Here is a 15,565-nt window from a genome sequence, read left to right on the forward strand (position 1 = left end):
AGACACAACAGAATGTGCTTTAACACTCGAACTCATATAAAGAATCTTACAAACCAAATACAAAAACGAAACTTTTGGAAATTTTATATTATAACAAAATTGCGATTGCAGCGTGAATTAGACGCTGGAATTGCAAAAGCTGGCAAAATAATGCGCTGGCTCCAGCATTTGACCCCCAGAAGCGAAAGGGTATTAAAAAAAAAAAAAAGAATCAAACTCGCAATCTTCAGTTCGGTTTTCGTCCCTATTTTCACCTGTAGTCATAAAAGTTGGGCTAATGATCAAACGATTACGATCACGAACACAAGCGGTCGAAATGGAATTCTTCCGAAGCATGTCTAGAGTAAGGTTACTCGACGAGGTGCGTAGCTGGGATATGAGAGAGTCTCTCCAGATCGAACCACGGCTTCTCTGCATTGGAAAGTCACAGCTCCGATAATACTGATACGAAATTAGAATATCGCAGGCAAGAATTCTTCAAGCCGTGCCAACTGATAGGAGACCTAAGGGTAGACCAAGAACGACATAGTTGGATAAAGAATAAAAAGTTCTGAGTGGTATAACAATGCTCTATAATACAGACAATGGGCTTTATACCTTTAGTCGTCCATAGTCTGATATGATATTTCGGAATAATATTCCTTCTTCAGATATTCTTAGATGGAGTTGTTGCTACAATCGGTGGTCTAACGGCATTTCTTCTTTTATTTTGTTGGATAATATCCATAGACTCAGTTTGTCACGCTTGGAATTCTACCCCGAAAGTATAATGGCCGTTCTTTCTGAAAGGACCATAAGAGGAGATGCTTGAGGACTCTACCCAACTCCGATCCCCTCGAGAATAGCAGTCAGAGAAGATGGATGGAAAACTGTTAACTTCATTTAAACGCTCATTATTTCGTGACAAGAGTTTCGTCGCCTTGTCTGACACAGTTCCAATGCTACTCTATATCAATAAATAATTGTTTCTAATTTTGACACAAGGCCAACAAATTTAAGGGGAGGGGGATAATCGATATCATTGATCTCAGTGCTTGAATGGTACTTCATTTTATCAGCCAGTCCTGGAAAGATGAAAGGCAAACTCAACCTCGGAATGAATTGAACTTGGAGCATAAAAGCCCGAAGAGCAAAGCATTTTTTCGGACAGCTCTAACGATTGTTTCAGCTCGATAATGATTTTTGATTTAGGCAAAAGGCTAACAGTTTTAAAGGGATGGGGTTGGTCGATTACATCGACTTAAATGCACGACTGGTACTTTGTTATATCGACCCTGAAAAAAAGTGAAGAACTAAGGTAGACTTCATCGAGAATAAATGATACAAGGGAAACAACTCTGAAGATCTTAATTGCTGTTTCAGACCGTTAAGAATAATTTAATAAATGAATCCATATGTTATGTTTTTTTTTAATTTCTTGAGATAAAATTAAGAGAATTATGACAATCTTATTAAATGTTTGTTATGTTTACGAAAGTGGCCGTCGATAAACCAGGTGGTTTTTGTCTGTCTGTCTCTCTCTTCAATGTCAAAATGTAGATATTATGCAATTATTTTACTGGTTTCAGACAATGGACTGCGATCATATTGAGGTTGTAATTCTAGTTTGAATTTAGTATTTATTTTATCGATTCATATTGATCGAATTGTTAAGTTACGCTTTTGACACAACACCGGTAAACACTAATACAAGCATGAGTAGATCACATAAACCCAAACATACATACATACATACATACATACATACGTAAATGCATACATACATGCATGCATACATACTTACATGCATACATATATACGTACATAACTGCATACATACACACATATATAAATGCATACATACATACATACAGTGAAGGCACATGGCTTAGTGGTTAGGGCATTCAGCTCACGATCGTAAAGTCGTGAGTTCAATTCCCGGTGACGCGTTGTGTCCTCGAGTAAGACACTTTATTTCGCATTGCTCCAGTCCACTTAGCTGGCAAAAATGAGCTGTACCTGTATTTCAAAGGGCCAACCATGTCACATTCTGTGTCACACTGAATCTCCCTGAGAACTACATTAAGGGTATGCATGTCTGTGGAGTACTCAACCACTTGCACATCAATTTTATAAGCAGGATGTTCCATTGATCGGATCAATTGGAACCCTCGTAACTGACAGAGTATCAGTCATCACCCCATTCTCTCCCTCCCTCCACCCATCCACCTATCCATACATACATACAACACAACAGATCTGATATAATGATTTCGGATAGAGAGGAGAAACTGTAGACAGTTGTGGAAATTAGCTTGTAGGGAATACGACCATACGTAAGGAGTTGGTGACAAATGTCTCTTTTTTAATGCTGCATGGTCGCCCCTAACAAAATAAGAAGCCAAATACATGATATAAAATACAGTGCCAAAAGGAATGAATGAGGACGACAACCGTTCTACTGTTTGAGAGAAGAGAAAACTTTATTTACAAAGTGTACAAAGAGAGAGTGTCTGTGTGCATGCGACAAGTGTTTGTGTCTGTGTGTTCATTTGTTGGCTTACACACTGGTGCGAAATAAGTCGAGAGACAAACTGTGCCAATGCCAACCAATCACAGCAGCGGACACAATAGGGTGAAACTAGCCAAAGATGGTTGTTATTTAGCATGAGATCATTCCTAATATGTCTCTCAAACAGTGAGGATATCAGTTACGTTACAAGCTATATTCAACGGATGTTAACATAAAGCTGAAGATCAGTGAAAAAGAGAATGCCTATGCTGAGCTATTGAGAAATCTGCAGTTACTCTATTCACATTACAAGTTCAGGTTTATACCTGTAATGATTGAGACCCTGGGATATGTAACACACTGTCTAAATACTAATCTTGAGAAATTAAGCTTCTCAAAACCAGAAAGGAGAAAGCTAATTTGAAGACTACAGATCCAATCCATCACTGGAACTGTAAAAATCTGTTAAACCTTCCAGAAGTTTACATAATTCAACCTACATAAGTTGACATGTGAAAAACAAATTAGGAAGCTTGAAAGAAGTATTGATAAAACTAGTTTTTAAACACTGAATGGTAATGAGGGTCCATCACATAAAATATTGCAGTAATGAAAGGGAGTCAACACAAGCAAAAAAGTAAATTGTGGGATTTACAGTAGTAGTGTAAGAATTTACAGTAGTAGTGTTGCAAGAAACCGCTTGGTTTTCTTTTCTAATATTTTACATAATTCAACCTACACAAGTGAATGTATGAAAAATAAGAATTTTGACAGAAGTTTCTATAAAACTAGTTTTTAAACATTGGATTGCTATGGGGGTCCACCAGAACAAAATATTAATCAAAGAGGTGCATAGATAAAAAATGGTTGAGAAACCTTACTCTAGATATTATCTTCCTATGATGTTGTGACCAGAATGATCTGGAACAGAATAGGGAAAAATAAATTATTACTAGTTGATAAAAATGATTATAATGAGGTTGGTGGGTCAAGAAAATATTGGCGGAACTTAAAAATTAAGGCAGAGTCACCAAAATAAAATGCAACTAGCCAGATATTGTTGTGTGGGACCATGAGAGGAAAGCATGCTTTGGGTACCAATGTGGTGGGGAAAATATAAGAGGACATCTACAGACCGTTGCTAAGAGGTTTGCAAATCCAGTACCCAAAATATACTTTCAGTTTCATAACTATTATTTATTAGAGAAAGAGGATACATACCAACTGACTTGGAACAAAATATGGATTCTTGGGGTAAGAATGAAACTTTTTAATTCATACACTACAAATGATCAGAATACCGGGAACAATAATAATCTACAAGACCTTCCCAAGGTTTAAAAGATGATTAACAAGACATGATAATTTCCATCATAACCTTGGATTGATGTCAGCTGCAGCTAAGGGGTTAAATCACTGCCCTGCCCCACCACCACCATCAGCCAAGAGAGGCAACTCTTCTTCCTCCACCCCGACATTTCATTTTCTTTTCTTTTTTTGCATTGCCAACACAGAGATAAACCAAGACTGTATTTATACCTCCATCATAGAAGTTAAGAGCATGAGAAGTAAAAGAAGTTTTAAACATTGAAATCATTGAAGATGATGACTTCAGAGGGAGTGAGAGAGGCTGGTGATATGATCTGGAGGAGTGACTTGGCAGAAATGGTAGATCTTTGGATAGCTGGATGCCAAACATTATTTAATTTCATTGCAAATATACCTGTTTCAAATTCTTCCAGGATCAACCTTGCTGTTCAAAGTCAACCTTACCTTTCACTCCACTGGAATTAGTACATTAAGTAGATGAGAATGCTAAGACTATTTCGTTTTTTTCTATTTGGTCTGAAAGATTCTTGTTGTGAATTCATGTTGAAACATATTTTGTTGTACCTTGGGAGGGTCACTTCACAAATTATAAACACATGGCCATATCACATTGAAAAGCATCGGTTCTTGTCTGATCACCGAAGTTAAGCAACATTGAGCCTAGTTAGTACTTAGATGGGTGACCGCTTGGGAAACCTAGGTGCTGTAAGCATCACACATTTTTAGGCATAGGAGTGGCTGTGTGGTAAGTAGCTTACTTACCAACCACATGGTTCCGGGTTCAGTCCCACTGCGTGGCACCTTGGGCAAGTGTATTCTACTATAGCCTCGGGCCGACCAAAGCCTTGTGAGTGGATTTGGTAGACAGAAACTGAAAGAAGCCTGTCATATATATATATATATATGTGTGTGTGTGTGTGTATATATGTTTGTGTGTCTGTGTTTGTCCCCCCACCCCACAACATCGCTTGACAACCGATGCTGGTGTGTTTATGTTCCCGTAACTTAGCGGTTCGGCAAAAGAGACCAATAGAATAAGTACTAGGCTTACAAAGAATAAGTCCTGGGGTCGATTTGCTCGTCTAAGGCGGTGCTCCAGCATGGCCGCAGTGAAATGACTGAAACAAATAAACGAATAAACGAACATGCACTGATTCTATTTCACTTCTTTGTCATTTATTTATCAACTGGTTAACCAGTTAACCAATTAGCTCATCAATCCTTTTAATTACTCATTGCATTAATCATTCAATGAGAGCTGGAGTAGAGAGAGCCTGTTATTGATGAGATCATGAATAGCAACAAAAGGACTTTCACAAATCTAATTGATTGATTGACTGACTAAATAATTAATCAAATGATCGATTAGTTAACTGGGTTAAATAGCTAACCAATTGGGAAATAAATAATAAAGAAGTGAATAGAACCAGCGTGTGTGTTTATTATTGGCATAATGACCCTCCCAAGATACATCAGAATTATGCTAGGAATATGCCAATAAAAATTAGTCTTACAGCTTGTTAAAAGAAGTTTATAACACAGTCTTTTTCATACCAGAGCAGTGAACTTTGCCTAACTCCTCTCCATTGTATCAGAGAGCAAGGGTTAAGTCTTTGCATGATATATAATAAAATATTCATAGTAGTAAACGGGCCATGATCACTTTTTCTAGTTAGCCAACATTGTAGCAAGTCAACCAACCATGACACAGTAATAAAGAAAAAAAATGACCCCCATAAAATTATGACAAAACACTATGTTATTGTCCTCATAACACATTTTTCACATTTTTTTCTTTATCTACTCCTAAAACCATTTCCATAACAAGGCAATGAGGGAGCTTCTACTAGGTCACTTAACTTGCTAGAAATACTAATCAAATTTCCCTCAAACCATTCATGTTTCTTTTTGCAAGACAGCTCTCTTATGAAAGGGTACATTCAAGGCTGGATTAAGACCCATCGAAGCCCTAAGCACTTAAAAGATTTCAGTGCCCCAAACAATAACAAGCCATAAAATAAATTTTTATTTTCAAAACGAAACAAAACAGTAAGAGGGAAAATAATGTTTATTTTTGTATACTTCTACATTATTTTATAGGCGTATGAGTGGCTGTGTGGTAAGTAGCTTGCTTACCAACCACATGGTTCTGGGTTCAGTTCCACTGCGTGACACCTTGAGCAAGTGTCTTCTACTATAGCCTTGGGCCGACCAAAGCCTTGTGAGTGGATTTGGTAGGCAGAAACTGAAAGAAGCCCGTTGTATATATGTATATATATATATATGTGTGTATATGTTTGTGTATCTGTGTTTGTCTCCCAGCATCGCTTGACAACCGATGCTGGTGTGTTTACGTCCCCGTAACTTAGTGGTTCGGCAAACGAGATTGATAGTATAAGTACTAGGCTTACAAAGAATAAGTCCTGGGGTTGATTTGCACGACTAAAGGCGGTGCTCCAGCATGGCCACAGTCAAATGACTGAAACAAGTAAAAGAGTATTATTTATATTTGAAAACTTTTTGAATTGCAAAGTCTTTGATCAGATCCTCAAAATTAATCTTAGGTAATACATCTGCATATACTTAGTAGAGATAAAGGCATCCCGATTATTATTTTAGCAAGTTTAAAGCGATTTCTTTTGTACTGTTAACCATTTACCATTTCTATGGTGCCTCCTCCTTCCCTTGATGCCCTAAGCATGTGCTTATTTTGCTTAATGGTTATTCCGATACTGGATACATTGAATAATGTCTAAAGTATACTATTCAAGCAGAAACAACAGTATGGTCTTGGTTTGACTGAACTTATCATAAGTCTGTCTGCTCTATCAGGACTGATTTGAGTTGGATAAAATGCATAGCACAGTTTTACATTCTGAATTCAAATCCCACAGAGGTCAGCTTTGTTTTTCCTTCTCTTGGGGTTAACAAAACAAATACCAATCAAGTACTGAAGCCAGTGGTATCAGCTAATCTTCTTCACCTAAGATTGCTGGTATTTTGGGTCACTCAGAATTTAACATTTCTACCACGTCTTCATCAAGAAGAATTAATTCTGGAGAAATTGTTATTACAACAATGGTGGGATTTTTCTCTTTAGTATTTAGTGGAATGAAGTATTTCCAGCCAGGAATTGAAACTGGGTCAGAACTTTAATTTGCCAACATCTTAATTACACACAACATAGCATTTATCTGCTTTAATAATAAATAGTTGGTTTAAATTACAAGATTCATCAGGCTAATTAATGAAAGGGAGTGGGTGATAATTGAGTAACTAAAGGCAGAATTATTGTGCAGTCATCATCGGCATCAGTGTCATCTAACATCCATTTTCCATGCTTGCACAGGTTGAATGGTTTGACACAAGAGCAGGCCAGCCAGAGGAGAGCATCATGTCCCAATATCTGTTTTGGTATGGTTTCTACAGTTGGGTGCCCTTCCAAGCACCAAACACTTCACTTATATGGTACCCGTGATGTCATTAAATACCTTGCCACGCTGGATAAAATACCTTGTGGTGTTTAGTTACATCCCTTTCCATTCTGAATAATGTGAAATGCTGAAAGTAATTTGAACTCGAACCCTACTGAAGTTAACTTTACTTTCCTTCTTCCCAGTGTGAGTAAATAAAATTACTGTTCAAGGGCAAGGATCATTTTATAGTCTTTTAAAACATCCTTAATGTGAATGGAATTATAACAGACGAAAAACACCTGCTTTATGCCATAATCATCATCGCTTTACCAGCCACTTTTTCATGGATCATGTAGAATTCACTGGGACAGACTTTCTTGTTGCCAGACCTTACCTGTTTCCAAGCAAGATAATATTTTCTTGTGGCCAGACATGTTTTCATGGAAGACTGGAAACAAATGCCATCTGGTGTTTCTTTTAATCCTTTATGTTCAAAGTTCAAATCCAGCCCTTCAAAGTTGCTGGCCTTGTTCCTAAATTAGAAACCATTATATATTCTGGGCGAAGCAATGGTTTGACAGAATGGTTAGATCATTGGAAAAAATGCCTTGTAGTATTTCTTCTGGCTATTTACGTTCTGAGTTCAAATCCTGCTGAGGTCAACTTTGCCTTTCATCTTTCCAGGGTTGATAAAATAAAGTCCCAGTCAAGTACTTTGGTTGATGATATCCTTGGAAAACTGCTGGCCTTGAGCATAAATCAGGAGCCATTATTCTGGTTATTCATGCTTGGAATTTATCTGCAATGACAAATGCTAAGCCCTGTTGACCTTTGGCTTTCCCTTGGACAACACAAGAGGTGAGGAAAGAGAGAGGAAACTTACAGCTGATCTTACATAAAAAAAACAACAAAATTCCTCGCTACATCTGATCTCTGGAAAGGAACTTTCCAGCTGTGAATACATGGTCAATCCAACTGATGGAAGCCTAGTGGTCAGATTGCTGAACTCACAATTGTAAGGTTATGTTTTCAATTCCCAGAGCAAGCAAAATGCTTAATTTTGCATTGCCCTGGTCCAACTCAGTTGTGTGTACCAGTAACATCTGGATGTCAACCTTGCAATGGATTGGCATCCTGTTTAAGAGATACTTGTCTGTTTATACACCATTTGGATAATGTACTCTTAATTGCTTATACCCCACAGAAATCGGGATGAAATTAAGACAAACAAGCCAGTGGGATTAATAACAGTCCTAATCATTATTCAATTATATTATATTATTGTATTGTATATGAACAAAAATTATATTATTATTCTATTATATTATAATATAATTCAATATTGTATTATTATTCTTTTATTATTTTACAAAAAGCTTGCAGTGTGGAATACTTCCTTTGTCAGATGTCAACTGGAGATGACAATGATTCGGACACTTTCCAACAGTATCATTCATTCCCTATAGAGGTGTCTAGCGGAATGTCTCGTCATTCCAGTTCACACTACACACTATCCATGCATTTACTGTACCAAACTAGAGTAACCACATCAACCACACTCTATTTTCTTTTACTACTCACCGAGAACTTGTCCTTTGTTCTTAACTTTTGTCATTTCTGCCATATCCATGATGCAGCATTATCAGCTTCCCCTCAGTAGTCCACAAATCTCTGATCTGATCAATCCTTTATAAGTCCAATTTCAACAAGATAGGATATCATGGACCCAGTTACAAACCCACAACATTCTCATTCTACCAGAAGCATTATACACTGCTATTGTTGAGCACACAATTCCTTAATCCTGTCTGAGACCACCCTTGATTCTATGATAAACTCTCAGCTTTAAAGTTATCTAAATTAAAAACCATCCATTAAAATTCCATTTTAACTTATGCTCCACACACCAGTTTAGTAATGACAAGGATATTTTACTATATCTTTCATTAAATTCAAAATTGATTGACACAGAGGCAGTGTATTTCAACAGAAATGTGGTAACTAAAGGGTATATTCTTTCATATTTTAGGTCTGTCTTTGCATGAGTTTACATTGTCCTACACTTCCAAGCAACCATAAGTTTAATAAGTAGGACATTTTTTGTCAAGGCAAACCATGCAATAATGGTCTGTTTGACAAAGGCAGCTTTAGATATTGTAATATGGCTTGGGAACACAAAACCCTTTTTAATGAACAGTCATTGCCAGTGCCACCTGACTGTCACCCATGTCAGTGGTGTGTAAAAAGCACCATTTGAGCGTGGTTGGTACTAGTACTGCCTGACTGGCTCCCATGCTAGTGGCACATAAAAAGCATCATTTGAGCATGGTTGATACCAGTACTGCCTGAGTGGCCCCTGTGCTGGTGGCATGTAAAAAGCATCCACTACACTCTCGGAGTGGTTAGTGTTAGGAAGGGCATCCTGAAGATTGATAAAATAAGTACCAGTTATGCACTGGGGTTGATGTAATCGATTCATTCCCACATCCTCCAAGCTGCCCTTATGGCAAAAATTTGAAATAATTATTACTATCATCTTAACATATTGTATTATTCTTCTGTTCTATCATAATGTATTATTATTCCATTATTAGCTTTATTATATTGTGCAATTCTATTATATTATATTACATAATAAATAAAATAAAAAATAACGCATATCAAAACTAAATATACATAACAAGCCATTTGTCTTGATTAAATATTTTATTAACAAACAATAACAATGGCAAAGAGCCAAATATATAATGTGTGAAACAAAAACAAATTTAATAAAGTTATCAAATATAATAATTTTCTTTACTTTTGTTTGCAACAATATATACACATACACAAACGTCTATATACACATATGTAATAAATTTAACTCTTTCAAAATTTGGAGCTGCTTGCAAAACCTAAACTGTGCTCAACAGCAACCTTTAAAAAGGATATGTTTTTATAAACACATATTATTCTTTGTAAGCCTAGTACTTATTCTATCAGTCTCATTTGCCGAACCGCTTAGTTACGGAGGGCGTAAACACACCAGCATCGGTTGTCAAGCGATGGTGTGGGGACAAACACAGATGCACAAATATATACACACACACACAAACACACATATACATACATATATATATATATATATATATATATATATATATATATATATATACGACGGGCTTCTTTCAGTTTCCATCTACCAAATCCACTCACAATGTTTTGGTCGGCCTGAGGCTATAGCAGAAGACACTTGTGCAAGGTGCCACACAGTGGGACTAAATCCAGAACCATGTGATTGGTAAGCAAGCTACTTACCACAGCCACTCCTACATATTTACACACACATATATATTTACATACAAACACATACATAAATACATATTCACACACACACATGTACATCCTCTATGACACCTACAATAACATATAGACAATCAAGAGTGTGTGTTTAAAAGGAAATTGGTAATCTATTTCTGCAGATTCTAATTATTTTTTTTTGTTTAGTTTCCTAAATTTTCCAGACTATTCCATTATAAGGCAATGGTGAATTGGCAAGAATCATTACAGCATCAGATAAAATACTTTGCAGTATTTTAGTTTTTTGACTCTGAGGAATATGAGGTCAAGTTCTGTCAAGCTCAACTTTGGCCTTTTGTTCTTCCAAGGTCAGTAAATAAAGCATGAATCTAGGGTAGTGACTGGCAGAATGGTAAGAATGGTGGATTGCATGTTTAATGTTATTTGTTCTGGTTCTTTACATTCTGAGCCAAATTCCATCCCAGCACTTAAAAAGCACACTCACCAATCCACAATGAAGAAGGCAAACCCTTAAAACAAAGACCAACACTAAAGTAAATGGTGCGAGCTGAAGTTAGTAACACAAACCCTGGAGAATGAAAGAATTTTATAAACACATTCATTATATACGGGCAGAATTATTAATGCATCAGACAAAATTCTTACCAATATTTCTTGCAGCTTTTTATATTCTGAGTTCAAATTCTACCAAGGTTGATTTTGTGTTTCATCCTTTCAGAGTTGATAAAACAAATACTAATTGAATACTGGAGGGGTCAATGTAAACACCCTCCCCCTAAAATTGCTGGCCTTGTGCCAAAGTTTGAAACCATTTAAACATATCACTTTTACTATTAATAAGCAGTAACAACAGTTTTCTTACTGAGTCCACCTTGCTCACCCAGTGGTGGTCACTACAAGAATAAATTGTAAACACACCAACGTCAGTTGTCAAGCAATGGTGGGGGAACAAACACAGATATAAAGATACACACACATATACACATAAATACATATACATATACATGTATACAACAGACTTCTTTCAGTTTCCATCTACCAAATCCCCTTACAAGGCTTTGATCAGTCCGAGGCTATACTAGAATACACTTAGCCAAGGTGCCATGCAGTGGGACTGAACACGGAACCATGTGATTGAGAAACAAGCTTCTTACCACACAACCATGCCTGCAGATAAATTTTAACAATAAAATCTTGTACGGATCCCCAAGGGCCATATGTACCCTAGTTGAGAACCACTGAAAGAAGGAATCTATGTGTAACATCTAATCATACAACCCAAATGCTTATGCTTGTTTGATCAGGCATGACATAGGAGAACACAACCATAATGACAACTACTATAAAGATGTGTACAAGTTTAGTATTTATTATAACACTAGCTGGCCCCATACCGTTAAAAATGACGGCTAATTGTAGTGTTGAGTGGCTGTGTGATAAGTACCACTGCATGGCACCTTGGGCAAGTGTCTTCTACTATAGCCTCGGGCTGACCAAAGCCTTTTGAGTGGATTTAGTGGATGGAAACTGAAAGAAGCCCATCATATATATGTATAAATATGTATATATATATGTGTGTGTGTGTATGTTTGTGTGTCTGTGTTTGTCCCCTAACATCACCTGACAACCGATGCTGGTGTGTTTACATCCCCGTCACTTAACAGTTCGGCAAAAGAGACCGATAGAATAAGTACTAGGCTTACAACGAATAAGTCCTGGGGTCGATTTGCTTGAAGGCGGTGCTTCAGCAAGGCCACAGTCAAATGACTGAAACAAGTAAAGAGTAAATATGGATGGTAAATCAAATTAACCCACTTGTCAATGGTATCCAGTGGTTGTCTATTGAGATGTGTCATCAATCATCGCTTGTTACTGAAAGAACACATACAAACATTCACATACTCCCCTTGTATACATACACACACATACTCACACAGAGCACTCACACACTTTCTCACATATACCCACACACTTTCTCATTCATATGTTGCAATGGAGAAAAACACAAGAGTATTATTATAGTAGAAGATTCAACAAAAACACACACACTCTATAGCAACTCTCTTGTTATATACAAATACTCTCTCTTTTTACTCTTTACTCTTTTACTTGTTTCAGTCATTTGACTGCGGCCATGCTGGAGCACCACCTTTAGTTGAAGAAATCGACCCCAGGACTTATTCTTTGTAAGCCTAGTACTTATTCTATCGGTCTCTCTTGATGGGGTCATAAACACACCAACATCAGTTGGGGACAAACACAGACACACACATACACATATATATATAGGCTTCTTTCAGTTTCCGTCTACCAAATCTACTCACAAGGCTTTGGTCGGGCCGAAGCTATAGTAGAAGACACTTGCCGAAGGTGCCAGGCGATGTTAGGGGACAAACACAGACACACAAACATATACACACACATACACATACATTCACAAGGCTTTGGTCGGGCTGAAGCTGTAGTAGAAGACACATGCCAAAGGTGCCACGCAGTGGGACTGAACCCAGAACCATATGGTTGGTAAACAAGCTACTTACCACACAGCCACTCCTGTGCCTATACAGACAACATAGTTTACAGTCATATATCAGATATGAAATAAAGAAGGCCATTCTAGGTGTTGCCAGCAGCTGAGAAGTTGGAAGAGATTAAAACATGAAATCAAATGTATTAGCTTTCACAGAGTTTTTTTGCTTTTTATATAATCTCTGAAAATTGTAAATACAAAAATACATAATCTATTCTAATAAAGATTTCTTCTATGTAAACAATAGTAATAAAGGAAAAATTATAAAAAAAAAATAGTAACAATGTTGCTTTTAGTAATATTTTAGTAATGTTAGTTAAACACAGGTTAGTGAAATCAATATAGAAAAAAATCTGTCACACAATGTTTACTAGGGTGATATTATTATTATGCAATATTGTAATTTAATGTTAGTAACCAGGAAGTTGGGTACAAGCGTGTGACTGGCTGTGAGTATATGTCATTGAAAAGGCCCAAAAGGGCTGAAACGCATCTGGCGTTCTTGCTGGCCATTGCTGGAGTAATTTTTTTGTCGCCTTCTGATATTTGTTGTATTTTTAACATAGAATATCCGTAAGGTGTTATCTCAGGAAAAATGTCACACTAGCTGGCCTATCAACTGTATACATTAACTATGTATACATTGATAGTTATTTTAATTTAATACTGACTCAATAGCATATATTGGATCTTTATTTAGAGAGACAGTGGATGTTTTGTTCACTTTTTCTCATATCAGAGGCAACAAATTCTCATCTGAGCAAATGGCTGGCTATGAATATGTGCCAGTGAAAAGGCTCCAAAAGGCTGAAATAATTCTGGCACTCTTGTTGGTTACTGCTGGGGCAATTTCTTTGTCTCTCTCTCTCTCTGACATTTATTGTGTTTTTAACACAGCATGTCCATAAGAGATGTTATCTCAGAACAAATACTGCAGCAACTGGCCTGTTGATAGTATACATACATTAAGTATGATACACAGATGTCTGCTTTAATTTAATACAGCCTCAACTGCATATACCAGATATGTGTGTGCATATGTGTGTGTGTGGTGTGTGTGTGTGTAACTGCCTTTAAAAAATTCCACAAAACAATTTTATGGATAGAACAGTAGTAAAAAAAACATATTCTAATTTAGTGAGAGAGAGGTAAACAGTGTCATGGATAATGTTTCCTGAGATGTAATACCGGGTTTTATTCTTTATGTTCTTATTTTTCAAGTAAGGTGTCAGAAATACTGAAGATGAAACACTAAGTATTTATCACAGGTCTTTAGGGATACTACAAGATCGTCAAACTTATTTACAAGTTTATCCTTTAAAAAAGAGCCACAAGCAATTTTGTTTTGTTTCATTTTTGAAAAACAACACTTGAAAAAGAAAGCAATTTAAAGTGTAAGTATCTATACATGAAAATATATCTTTGTTATAAGGGAGACATTTAAATTTCCATTGCATTAACCCTTTATATATAAACCCACTGGAAACCATCATGCATTCTATGATACAAACTTTTTGTTTAAGGTGGTCTAAATTTAAACTTATATTGAAATTTGACATTAATTTGTTTCAAACACCATCTTAATAATGGCAAAGTTATCTAATTACAATTTTCATTATTTCCAGAATTAAATGAAACAAAGACTTTATACTTCATAAAAATTTTATATTAATTTATGTTTTAAATACTGTCTTAATGATGGCAAGGTTATTTTATTAAACTCTCCATTATTTTCAAAATTAATTGAAATAAAACAGATATTTCAACAGAAGTGTGGTAAGGAAAAGAAAACGCGTTAAAATTTACTTAGCTGTAGAAAATAATTAACTGATCTTTTGGGGAAATATTATCTGAGATAGATTTGTATCCTACTCAAAAAGAGATTCATTAATCCTCCTCTTAACACAGGAAAGTTTAGAGATAAGCACCAAGGGTTTTATAGATTTTTATTACTTATTTACAGCTAGAAGGACTGGAGAATGAGAGGTAAATATGAAGGCCCATGAACACAAAGCAGTACTGTTGACATGATATGGACTGTCAACATCTTCAGATGGTTTGGCCCTTTTGATGCTAATCTGTCTGAGACAGATTCTATCATAGAAACTTAATTATTATTTGTAAATCTCACAACGTGAGATATTCACCAACAATACTTTGTAGTGAAGATTGTTTGCCAACAAAACATAGCAGTCCTGGTTTAGGACTACTGTTTCTGTAATTTAGCCCCAGGAGACATCGTCTCCAGCTGGCTATACGACGCAATCTGTGTCCTTATATTTTCGAGTGGAGATGCTGGATTCCCTTGTTCGAAAGTATAAGGACACAGATCATGTTGTATAGACAGCTGGAGACAATGTCTCTTGGGGCTTAATTATAGCAATATTAGTCTTAAACCAGGACTGCCATGTTATGTTGGCAAACAATCTTTACTACAGAAACTTAATTGTTAAGTAGTGATGACAAACTGAAAATTTCCTCAAAAATTTCTTGATA

The 15,565-nt window shown here is 36.3% G+C and overlaps 1 pseudogene; it reads left to right on the forward strand.

Moving 5' to 3' along the window:
- Positions 1-4,412: 4,412 nt before the first annotated feature.
- Positions 4,413-4,532, forward strand: LOC115213625 (annotated as a pseudogene).
- Positions 4,533-15,565: the final 11,033 nt, after the last annotated feature.

The sequence above is a fragment of the Octopus sinensis genome, linkage group LG6, assembly GCF_006345805.1.
Source record: "Octopus sinensis linkage group LG6, ASM634580v1, whole genome shotgun sequence".
NCBI lineage: Eukaryota > Metazoa > Mollusca > Cephalopoda > Octopoda > Octopodidae > Octopus > Octopus sinensis.